The 11594-nt window shown below is 45.6% G+C and overlaps 1 protein-coding gene across 1 annotated transcript in view; it reads right to left on the minus strand.

Annotated features, from left to right (window-relative positions):
* LOC137373755 (neuroblast differentiation-associated protein AHNAK-like) overlaps window positions 1-8454 on the minus strand; it is a 93706-nt gene extending 85252 nt beyond the window's left edge. Inside the window, exon 1 of the mRNA XM_068039066.1 lies at window positions 8380-8454. The gene's annotated coding sequence lies outside the window, so the exon portion shown is untranslated. The remainder of the gene's footprint in view (window positions 1-8379) is intronic.
* Window positions 8455-11594: the final 3140 nt, after the last annotated feature.

Below are 11594 nucleotides of genomic sequence, written 5' to 3' on the forward strand. Positions count from 1 at the left end.
CAGGACATGGGGAGGGAGGCATCACAACTACACTGACAGAGGGGTATAAGCATCACCTCACGCTAGACAGATGTATGACTGCATCTCAGCCACAGGCCACCTTCTTTCCCAGCACACCGCTCCCCCCCCCGCCCCCCCCGCTCACCGCTTAACTCCCTGGGAGCAGACGGGAGCATGAGCTATATAGGACAGCCCAGTAGAAAAGGGCGGCACAGTGGCGCAGTGGTTAGCACCGCAGCCTCACAGCTCCAGGGACCCGGGTTCAATTCTGGGTACTGCCTGTGTGGAGTTTGCAAGTTCTCCCTTTGACCGCGTGGGTTTCCTCCGGGTGCTCCAGTTTCCTCCCACATCCAAAGACTTGCAGATGATAGGTAAATTGGCTGTTATAAATTGCCACTAGTGTAGGTAGGGAATATGGGATTACTGTAGGGTTAGCATAAATGGGTGGTTGTTGGTCGGCACAGACTCGGTGGGCCGAAGGGCCTGTTTCAGTGCTGTATGTCTAAATAAAAATAAATAAAACGAGGGGCTGACAGTAGCAGAAATGTCTTTTTGCTATCTCCCTCTCTCCCTCTTTCCACTTGCGGGACAAGAGGGCCCATAAGAGGAGGGAGACAGCCTGGACTGGCAGAGGCATCCCAGGTCTTTGGCCTCTCTCCACAGCAGAGGAAGAGGCATTAGAATTGGCAGAGACCATATCAGATGGAGAAACTGGCATCTCAACGCAAGAGAGCGAGGATTGTCTTCCATCGACATACAGTTTACTTCTGGAGAGCTACATCATGCATGGTTGGCATGACAAGATCTGCACAGCCTAATCCACACATGTTTGTGTTCTCTCATGCACGTTGGCGTCCACAGGAGACTCAAGCAGAAGGGGGACAGTCGTCAACCTCTGAGGAGGATCAGCAGTCAGAGGACTGTCGCATGACTCTCCTGCACTTTCTACCAGTACAGATACTTTCACCTCAGTGGGTTTGCACTCAGCTTTAAAATCAGGGTCATAAGCTGCTGAGAGCATCACACACATGCCCGAGCTGCCGGCTGAGGCTGAGACAGCCGAGGTCTCTGACAGTCAGAGGACTGTGGGTGGACAGGCCCATGCTGAGCCCCGGACTGATGACAAGCCTCTGATTTAGGCAGTACAGGACATGCTGAAGTTGCAGAGAGAGATAAGGCAACATACAGCGGAGATACCAGAGGCCATGCACAGCTATGAGTGGGCGATGGAGGAGTCCATTCATGCCATGAGTACTGTCATGTCTCAGACATACGACTGCATGGCTTCCTCCATCGAGAGGTTGGTGACCCTCTTGAAGAGCCAGATCCCACAGATGCGTGCAGACTTGCACACCATCGCCTTGGCCATGAGCTCAATGCAGCAGCGGCAAGGCAAGAAAAGGACAAGGTGCCTGGAGTCCTCTCCAGGTCCTCGTCCTTCTCCAGTGAGCAGCAAGGTTCAAGTGAGTCTTGAAAGGGAGGAGGAGAGGCTGACCTCCACAGCTGGGGGCTGCCCTCACGGAACTCTGAGTGTGGACACGGCTCCTCAGCCCCTCCACCAGTGAGCCCAGCCCCAGCAGCCACGATGCCTAAGGAGAGTCCTGCACTGTGCAGGAAACCCTCAAGCATCCAGGACCCTCCAGACCTCAGGCAGCCAAAGAACAGCCACTGAAGTCATCACAGGCCAAAGGGTAGCCTAATCAGCAGCCTGCCTCCAGCCCAGCTGCTAGCACAGGGGTCACACCTCATAGAAGCACTCGTACACATGTAAAGAAAACCATCTAGACACACTTGGGGGTTCACGGGTGTTGGAAATTTACATTTGCTGCATCACGTAAAGTTCTTTTGTTCTAGCAATTAACCTTCATTGTGGTAAAGTGATTATTCTATCATGTCTTAATTATGAGCCGTTGACTTCACCCATCCCCCTTAATGGATGGCAATGTAGACACAGCCCTCATTTGAATATGATCTTCCTTGGGCACTAGCACGTGGTTCAGCTGGGCTCTAGGCACGGAACACAAATAGAAAGGAAGCAACAGACTGCATGTATTGAGGTGATTCTTTATTGTTTTTACTTTGAGTGGCCATGAGGGTGGCTGGAAGTGGGAAAGTATGAAATTGTCTCTTGCCTCCTTGGCCCATCACTCAATCTGCCTGCCCTCCAGTGCAAAGGTTTCAACATCCAGTGCTGCCTGCTCATCTTCCTCCTCCACATCCTCCTCATCATGGGAGGAATGGCTCTCAGTCATGTCATCGTCATGCAAGCCCTCCCCGCTCTGCAGTGCTGGATTGTGCAGAATACAGCGGACCACCACGATACTGGAAATCCTCACTGGGACATACTACAGGGCTCCACCAATCAATCTAGTCTGTGGAATCTCATCTTCAGCAGCCCAATGGCTTGCTCAATGGCCACTTGGGTGGAGCTGTGGAAAGTGTTGTACCTCTCTTCTACTGCAGTGTGAGGGTTCCTCACAGGGGTCAGTAGCCATGCCTTCAATGGGTAGCCCTTGTCCCCAAGAATCCATCCCTGAAGGCAAGCAGGGGCCTGAAAAGCTGTGGCGCCTGGACTGTCAAAGTATGTAGGTGTCGAGCCTGCTTCATGGAAAGTGGGCACACCTGTAGGAAACACTTCCAGTGGTCATAGACCAGTTGCACATTGATTGAATGGAAGCCCTTCCTGTTGATGAAGGCAGATGGCTGGCCCATAGAAGCTTTGATGGCTACATGCATGCAATCTATCACACGTTGCACCCAAGGAAACCCAGCGATTTCTCCAAATCCGATGGCCCTCTCAGTCTGACTGTCCGAGTCAGTCCAGTAGCGCACATAGTCACTGACCCCCTTGAACAGGGCATTGGTCACTTCTTTGATGCAGCGGTGGGCTGTTGCCTGGGAGACCCCACACATGTCCCCAGTGCATTCTTGCAATGATCCAGATGTGGAAAAATTTAGTGCCACTGTGATCTTTGGGGCCATGGGCATAGGGTGAACCCAAATCCCATAGGTCGCAACTCGACCTGTAGCAGGGCACATAAGTCAGTGTAGGCCTCCCTGGAGAGCCATAGTCTTTGCAGACAATGCCACTCGGACATTTGGAGGTAGCTGAGCCGAATCTGGTATCTCTCTGGTGCAGGTGGGCCCTTCTCGGCATGGCCGGTGGCTGCTGCTCTCGTTGTTTAGCTTCATGGGTAGGTGCAGCTGCCTCTTGGCAGGGAGGAGCCACGTTAGGTCACAGAAGTGTCCAAAAAGATAGGGTGTATGAGACCCATGCCAGGTGACCAGTGGGCCCCAGAGCACTGTCGATGCAGAGACGACCCTGCCTTGGCACCAGTTCCTTTGCTACTTCTCCTGACAAGCTCCCTGATGGCCCTCAGTGCCCATCCTTGCTTAAAACCAACCCTCTCATCCAGCAGTACGGGAAGCCAAACATTTCACCCAACAATTTGGTCACATGATACAGCCACCCAAACCCAAGCCCCCCCCCCACCCCACCTTGCAGCCCTGCTCAGCCAGCAGTCCCACACGAGACTCCAATCCTCCTTGTAGAGCACCCAAGAACTCGATCCCCATTGCACAGCCCCCAAGACTCCGACAGCCCTTGCGAAGCATCTGAAAATCCAAACCCCCCCTCCCCTTGCAGAGTGCACAGCATGTAGGCCGACAATGGCCTACGCTCCCCTCTCTTCCGCTGTGCAGTGCTGGTCATGGCCGCCTACCTGTCGTGACACTTTTGTGCTGCCAGCTTTCCATGGTCAAGAATCTGAAAGCATGTGAGGGCCACTAATCGTCCACTTAATCCCAAGCCCCCATTGAATCGCGATAAATTAGATGCTAATGTATTAAAAGTAAGTGCTCTACAATTTAAATTGCATTCCTATCACGTTGGGGCAGAGACGCAGCCTTGGTGCTTTCCTGCCACTGACTAAATCCGGAATCGATGTCAAGACACTGAATTTCCAGGTGGATCCTTCCAACACAATTTTCTGACCCCCCCCCACCCCCACCCCCCCCCCCACGCCTCCATTCCTGGTCGAAAAGCCCGCACTAAATTCAGCCCGGTATATGCCGATGCATTCACTAACCTCGGCCACTCGTGTGAGCTCACTGCACTTTTTATGGCACTGCACCCAGGTTCTTGGAGCTGGACCCCTGGCATTGACTGTGATGGCTGTCTGGTCCCACTGTATTTGTAGTGTTTGTGTGGCCCCCTGAGGGATGAGGAGCTTTCTCCTCCTATCCACCTCCTGCAGCAATGTCTCCCAATGCTGCTTCAGAGAATCGTGGAGCATGCTGCTGGTCTGTTGCACCATTTCCACTCTTTCTGCTCATAAGCTCTTCTTTAACCAGTTCCACTACTTACTGCAGCTGGAATGCACCTTGCTTCTAAGAGGTGCAGACTCACGTGAACTTGGGCCCGTTGCTGAGGTGTGCAGCCACTCAACAGTGCACTTAGGCCTAGGCTGCAATCACTATCATTTAAATTAGCAGGGAACCCACAGTTTGTGTGCTGTCTGCAGCACTACAAATAGGTGCTGATTATTCGCACATCGCAATCCCCACACCTGGTTACTAGCCTTATCTAATTTCCCCCCTTGTATTTATGTGACATCGTTCACATCTTCCGAATTCCCAAAGCACTTTATAGCCAATGAGGTTCTTTTGAAGTGTAGTCATTGTTGTAATATTGGCAAATAACATGAATCTGCAACAAAAAGGCTTAAGTTTCCCTAATAAAAGGAACCCATTAGCCCAGACATGGAGCTTAGGTGTTGTTCATACATCTGGGTTGTATTACATGCAAGGCTCAAGCTGTCAAAAACAGAGGCGGGGCTGGAGTTCCAGAAGCGATATCGCAACCCTTGTGATTGCTTGCCAGGGCTGCCATCTTTATTAGACAGAGCAGCAGTAAACATTTCAGAGAAGTCCAAATGTTATTCTGTTCACTGTATGTGAGCCGAGCAGTTCTGTGCTAAATCTCAACTTACTTCTGTGTCAAAACCAATACAGGGAGGGAAAGTGACATAACTGACATAATTGATGTCAGACAGATTTAAGGAACTATTACTCGAATTAATTTACAACCTTGCTTTACAAAGCATCCTCACTACTATAAAAAGGCACTGAGGAGAGTATATATTTTAGAACAAAACTAAAAACAATCCTGCATATTTCAAGAAGAATGAAGTAACCCTGGAGATTCAACAGCCAAACAAACAATGTAAAGTAGTCAATGCCAAGATCTCTTTCTGGCAACAGGTTCTAAGTGCTATAGCACAAAACATTGTAAATGAAAAATACTGTGAAGCATTCACTGCTTCCTGAGTTATAAATTTTAATTTCCTATTAATGGCTGAGAGAGTTCACAAAATGTTGGTGTATGTACATGACTGGAAACATTATAGCCACATACTGAAATAGGATCCAATCTTTTAATTACCCTAAAAGAAATAGTGATCAGAACATAAGCTGTTTTTGCCCTTGTATTTCATTTGATAAACCACATTGAGTCCAATGAATGCACAAGGGATAAATTAGTATGGATTAAAGTGTCCTCGCTCCAATAGGCAAAACATTATACTTAAAAGAGCTTTTGAAAAAAGTTAACTTTTCACAGAAGTGCTGGAACAGATTGTGTCTGGATGATACCAGAAAGCTCAAACAAGATTATCTTTTTTGCTGGCAAAATTTTATCCAGTCTAACTACACTATATGCACAAAATTCACTGCACATACAAGCAGTTCATTCATCATTGTGTGTGAAAGACACAACCATATGGATCTTATACAATCATGTACTTTGACAAAGACAGCAGTTGCCTATTTATGTATTCTCAAAACTGTGCCTGAGATGTTATATTTAACAACCCACTAGTGAGCTCTGAAGTTAAATATTTTGTGCAAAGATTGAGTCAAGTGTGTTTCTTTATCTGGTTAGACTATGCACTGGATTCTGAAAGAGTGTCATCAACAAAACAATTGTAAAAGCCTGCATATACATAGCACCTTTTGTGCAGTAAAATATCCCAAGATGCTTCACAGGAGCATAATCAGACAAAAATTGACACTGACTTGAAAAAGGGAGATATTAGGATGGGTGACTAGAAGATTGGTAAAAGAGATAAATTTTAAGGAGCATTTTAAAGGATGAGAAAGAGGTGAAGAGACTGAGATATTTACAAAGGGTGTTCCAGAGCTTAGGGCCTAGATAGCTGAAGGTAACTGAAGTGGGGGCATGCACAAGAGGCAAGAGTTGCAGGTAAACAGAGTTCTTGGAAGGCTGGAGAGCAGACATTGGGAGGGGTGAGGCCATGGAGGGATTTGAACATGAGGTTGAGGGTTTTAAAATTGGGTTGTTGATGGACTGGGAACCAATGTAGGTTGGCGAGCACAGATGCGATGGTGAGCGGGGCTTGGTGCCGGTTAAAATATGGGCAGGAGAATTTTGGATGAATTGTGCAAGATGGGGGGCCTGCCAGAAGAATATTGGAATAGTCAATAGACAAAAGCATGGATTAGAGTGTCAGTTGCAGATTAGCTGAGGCAGAGGTGGAGACAGGTGATATTCCACAGGTGGAAGTAGCCAGGACTTTGTGATGTAGAGGATGTAGATTTGGAAACTCAGTTCAGGGTCAAATAGAACGTTGAGGTTATGAATAGTCTGAGACAGTGGCCAGTGAGGGGAATAGAATCAGTGGCGAGGGAATACAGTTTGTGGTGGGGACCAAAGACAATGGCTTTGGACTTCACAATGTTTATTCGGAGGAAGCTGCTGCTCATCTCGGACTGGATGTTAGATAAGCAGTCTGACAACACAGAAGAAAGGCAGATAAGTAAAGTCATGTAAATTCACTTAGTTACTACTTTATTAAATTGTTCTAGCCATAGTCCCAAAGGACCATAGGCATCTTTCCCCATTGGAGAGACAGTTGGTGATGTATAGCTTGAGGGTTAGTACTCCTCAAGTGTAGGACAAGGTGAGGAGGCAGGCCTCCATGAGCTACCAAAACTGGTATGGGGATTGAACCTGTGCTTTTGATATCTTTGTGCATTATACACTAGCCAACTGAGCTAACTGACTCTCCACTTCATTAAATAGTTGCTGGGAAAATAACATGAACAGGAATCGCCTTGTGTTCTACCAAATTCTGCAGCTCAGAAACTAATGCCATGATTGTTGCTGAAAATGTGTTGAGAAGTTGCTTACTTTCTGCTCAAGTTATGAGACAGTACAAGATTGCAGCAGTATTTGATAACTTTCAAGGACTCTGATATTGCTATGCATTATACACCAATACTTAATGTGGCTGCTAAATAGTTTATTTTATCTGATACACACCATTTCAAAACTTTGTTCAGTCTTAAGATACTCTCCTTAATGCAAGCTCATATAAGTTTATATACAGCATATTTATCTATATAATCAGATATATCAAACACATACTAAGCTTTATAAACTATTTCCAAGAAATATTTTACAAAATGCAAATAATGAATTCAGGTAGTGTACTGTTAAACGTTACTGACTCACTTGTTTATGAGTTAACATTCTCAGTCCCAAGATACACAATGTCTAATATCCTTTCATTACTGCTTGACTCTATTGCTCCTTACTTTCTGTGCAATTTGCATTTGAGATAAATAATGCAATCCAAATGAAAAGGTAGTTTACATTATTTCTCCTTTGATTTTGTGATAAACAGGAGCTGATGTTTTCTGTGATAAATGATGTACATATTTTTCTATCATTTGGGGTTACCCAGAATTTGAAGTTTATTTTTCTACCCTCAATTAATTCAGCAAAAAAATCTCCACTTCTGTTACGCAGAGAAAAGTATAGATTAAATTTACCTTCTAATGCTTATCAAAATTTTAATGGCAGGTTTTCCACTGTTTGGAAATTATGACCTTGTGTGATTCATACACAACATGGTAATCAAAACTACAGTGGACATGCCTGAAGTTCTTGCTCTTCAGATATGCAGTAGCACGATCGCCTCCTTTGCAAGTGTCTTGACCAAGCACCGTTTTGCTTTTTTTTACTGCTACAGCCCTTGTTTCCTGAGTCAAGTTTCTTTGGCAAAAATACAAAATAACCAGGAGTGATATTTTGATCCTGCTCACATCTTAATAAGTACCAGACCAACACTCAGTTATGTCCTAGGGATACTAATAAACACATTCAAAAAGATTGTTTCATGATATATGCTTAACAGCAAATGCCTGAGTAGAAGTATACATCCTTCTAGTTTGACTTCAACAGGATAGAAACTTATATCTGTAATTAAGATTTACAATTTGATATACTCAAACCCAGTTTTACTGCAGACTCTATTAACATAGCATGTAAGGGAGTAGTGAAATCCTAAAACTTACCAGAAGATCTTGTAAAGTTCTAGACCAGGGAATCTTAAGAATTTGTAGAAACTAGCCCTGAAGTGAATGAGCCCTGATCGCCAGCCCTGACTGCTGCTTTCTACCAGTGTATGAGTGACAACTGAACAGAGTTTTTTGTGAAACTTGTTTCGGCTATGTAAGGATTAAGGGGGCGGTCCATCAGAATGAAATTTGACTGGGTCTCTACTAATCTAGCTGCCTAACCAAAACTAAAGTAGTGTCGTCAAGGCTAATATCCTTTGAAATTGAAACCCACAGTTTTAAAGCAGCAACTGGACTGCTGTATTTAGACCAAGGCTGAGCAATCAAAGATTCCTTTATTCCTGGTTTCGTCACAGTAGTTTAAGAATAATTCAGAATTATTGATATAAACTGTTCTTTTCTGTATCTTACCCAGCAAACTTTTTTTCCCAAAACAATAACAACTTGCATTTATATATAGAGCATAAAAATGACCCAAGAGGCTTCACAGAGGCAGAATCCCCCAAAATGGAATGCCGAGTCAGAGAAGGAGACACTTGAAGGGGGGACCTAAAGATTGGTCAAAGAGATGGGTTTTATGAATGGTGTTAAAGGAGAGGGAGGTGGTGAGGCAAAGAGGCTTAGGGTAGGCACATTGCTGGATATTGTCCAGTGAAACAGAGGGCAGAGGAGAAGTCAAGATTGACCATAAAGAAACAGAGGTTTATTCAGGAGTTCAGTAGAGGTTTGTGGTGGCCTCGGGTGTCAGTAGTGAGCAGCAATGGATCCGGTATACCAGTAGAGAATGAGGAGCAATGGGAGGGAAACAGGAGGACGAAACGTAGTGAAGTTCAGGGAGCCGAGGACAGTGAAAGGTTAATCTAGCTCCCAGGAAAGACTGAACAGTTTGTGGGGTGGGTGTCTCATTTCTCTAGAAAAGAGAGGGCTGAGGGTTGACCTAATAGCAGTCTTTAAAATTATGATGGGGTTTGATAGGATAGACTTAGAGAAAATGTTTCAACTTGTGGAGAATTCTTAAATATAAGATGGTCACTGATAAATTTAATAAGCAATTCAGGAGAAACTTCTTCACCCAGAGAATGGTTAGAATGTCTTGCTACCACATAGAAGAATTGAAGTGAATAGCATAGATGCATTTAAGGAAAACTTTATAAGTACATGAGGGAAAACAGAATACGAGGATTTGCTGCTAGTATAAGATGAATTAGGATGGGAGGAGGCTTATGTGGAGCATAAACACTGGATTAGACCAGTCGAGCTGAATGTCCTGTTTCTGGCTGTAAGTTTGAGGTGATTCTATATAAATCTGTAGGATCAGTGCAGATGAGGGAGCTGGTGCAAGGAACAGTTTTATTGAATTAAGGAAAACACAGGATTAGGAAAAGCAGTAGGAGCTTGAGGACAGGATTACATAAACCAACAGCATAGACAATGGTCAGGATTTTATTCTGCCTTTTGAGATGGGCACAGAGGCTGGGGGACAAACAAAATTGCAGCGGGTGCAGTTCCTGATGTTGTCCAAGCCCCTTGCCGTTTTGTCTGGGGTGAGGAAAGCCACTTAAGGGCCTCTTCCCAACTCTGCTCCAATTTTGTGTAGGATGGAGGTGCCCACCATTACATGAAGACACTACTAGGTGAGATCTGGTAGCTTCCAAGTGGGGTGGGGGTGAGTCCCTCCTTTGGGAGCAAGCCAGGACTCCCAGGAAGACCCCTTCCCCACCCCATCACAGGGGCATGCCTAAGTGGCCCAACAACCCCAACCCCACTTACCTATCCCAAGGTGTCTGATATCCTCAGTGCTGCAGGGTCTCTTGGAGTACTGTCAGTGACCACCAGGAGTGGTGGCACTGCTGGTACTGCAGAGCTGCTAGACCTCTGATTGGCCGATCTGGAGGTGGGAGCTCTTCCCTTAAAAGGAAGGTGTCCCTAATGACAGGCAGTTAATTGGTTGCCAGTCATTAAATAGCAACAGGGATTCAACAGAGGGCGGAGGCGGGTTCTTCCCCAGCCTTCTGGTCCACCACCACATGGCCCAGAATAAAATCCTACGCACGTATCATGATCTCATGATGCTATGGGACAGAAGGTGGGGCCAAAAAGGATCAGTAAGAAAATCTAACACTTAAGCAAAACAGCAGATATCTGTTTTTCTTCTCATAGAATCCTCAAAGCAAGTTGAATCTATACAAGTATAAACTTGCATAAAGTCTATCCAATAAAGGCAAACTTTGAACAGTAGGATATTCAACTTGACTTTAATACTTCAGTGCTCTATTCTTACTGCTTTATTTCTTTAATCTACTAATATAAAGAAAGGCAAACAATCATTTTAATCACACTGCACAGTGGCGCAGTGGTTAGCGCTGCAGCCTCACAGCTCCAGGGACCCGGGTTCGATTCTGGGTACTGCCTGTGTGGAGTTTGCAAGTTCTCCCTGTGTTTGTGTGGGTTTCCTCCGGGTGCTCTGGTTTTCTCCCACAAGCCAAAAGACTTGCAGGTTGGTAGGTAAATTGGCCATTATAAATTGTCACTAGTATAGGTAGGTGGTAGGGAAATATAGGGACAGGTGGGGATGTTTGGTAGGAATATGGGATTAGTATAAATGGGTGGTTGATGGTCGGCACAGACTCGGTGGGCCGAAGGGCCTGTTTCAGTGCTGTATCTCTAATCTAAAGATAAAAATTCTCTTTTTGCCAAAAAAAATGAATAATCCTGATTATACCAGTTTTCAGCAGGCAGAAGAGGGCATCATCAATATTCAAAATTCAGGGTCTTATGATGTCTATTGGGCCCAGATATTTCTTTAACCACACGTCACATGTATTAGGCTCAGTGCCAAGGAAAGCTGCTGATCCAGAGTCAGAAAAGGCCCCAGGAAGTAATGCTTTAAAATTTATAATGGTGTCAGTGTGGACTAGGAAAAGGAGGCGTGCTCTTCTGGGCCTTGAAAGGAATCATTGGAATTCCCATGCCATTGGTTTTTCTTCCCCTTATCTCCCTCCCCTCATCTCCCTCCTCTCTCCCCCGGAACTCCCTTCCTAACAGCACTGTGGGTGTACCTACACAAGATGGACTACAGCAGTTGAAGAAGGCAGCGCCCCACCACCTTCTCAAGGACAATTAGGAATGGGCAATAAATGCTGGCCTAACCAATGATGCCCACATTCCATGAAAGAATAAAAAAACCACAACCCACAGCTGGCGCACACTGA

Source organism: Heterodontus francisci, chromosome 9, assembly GCF_036365525.1.
Source record: "Heterodontus francisci isolate sHetFra1 chromosome 9, sHetFra1.hap1, whole genome shotgun sequence".
Lineage (NCBI taxonomy): Eukaryota > Metazoa > Chordata > Chondrichthyes > Heterodontiformes > Heterodontidae > Heterodontus > Heterodontus francisci.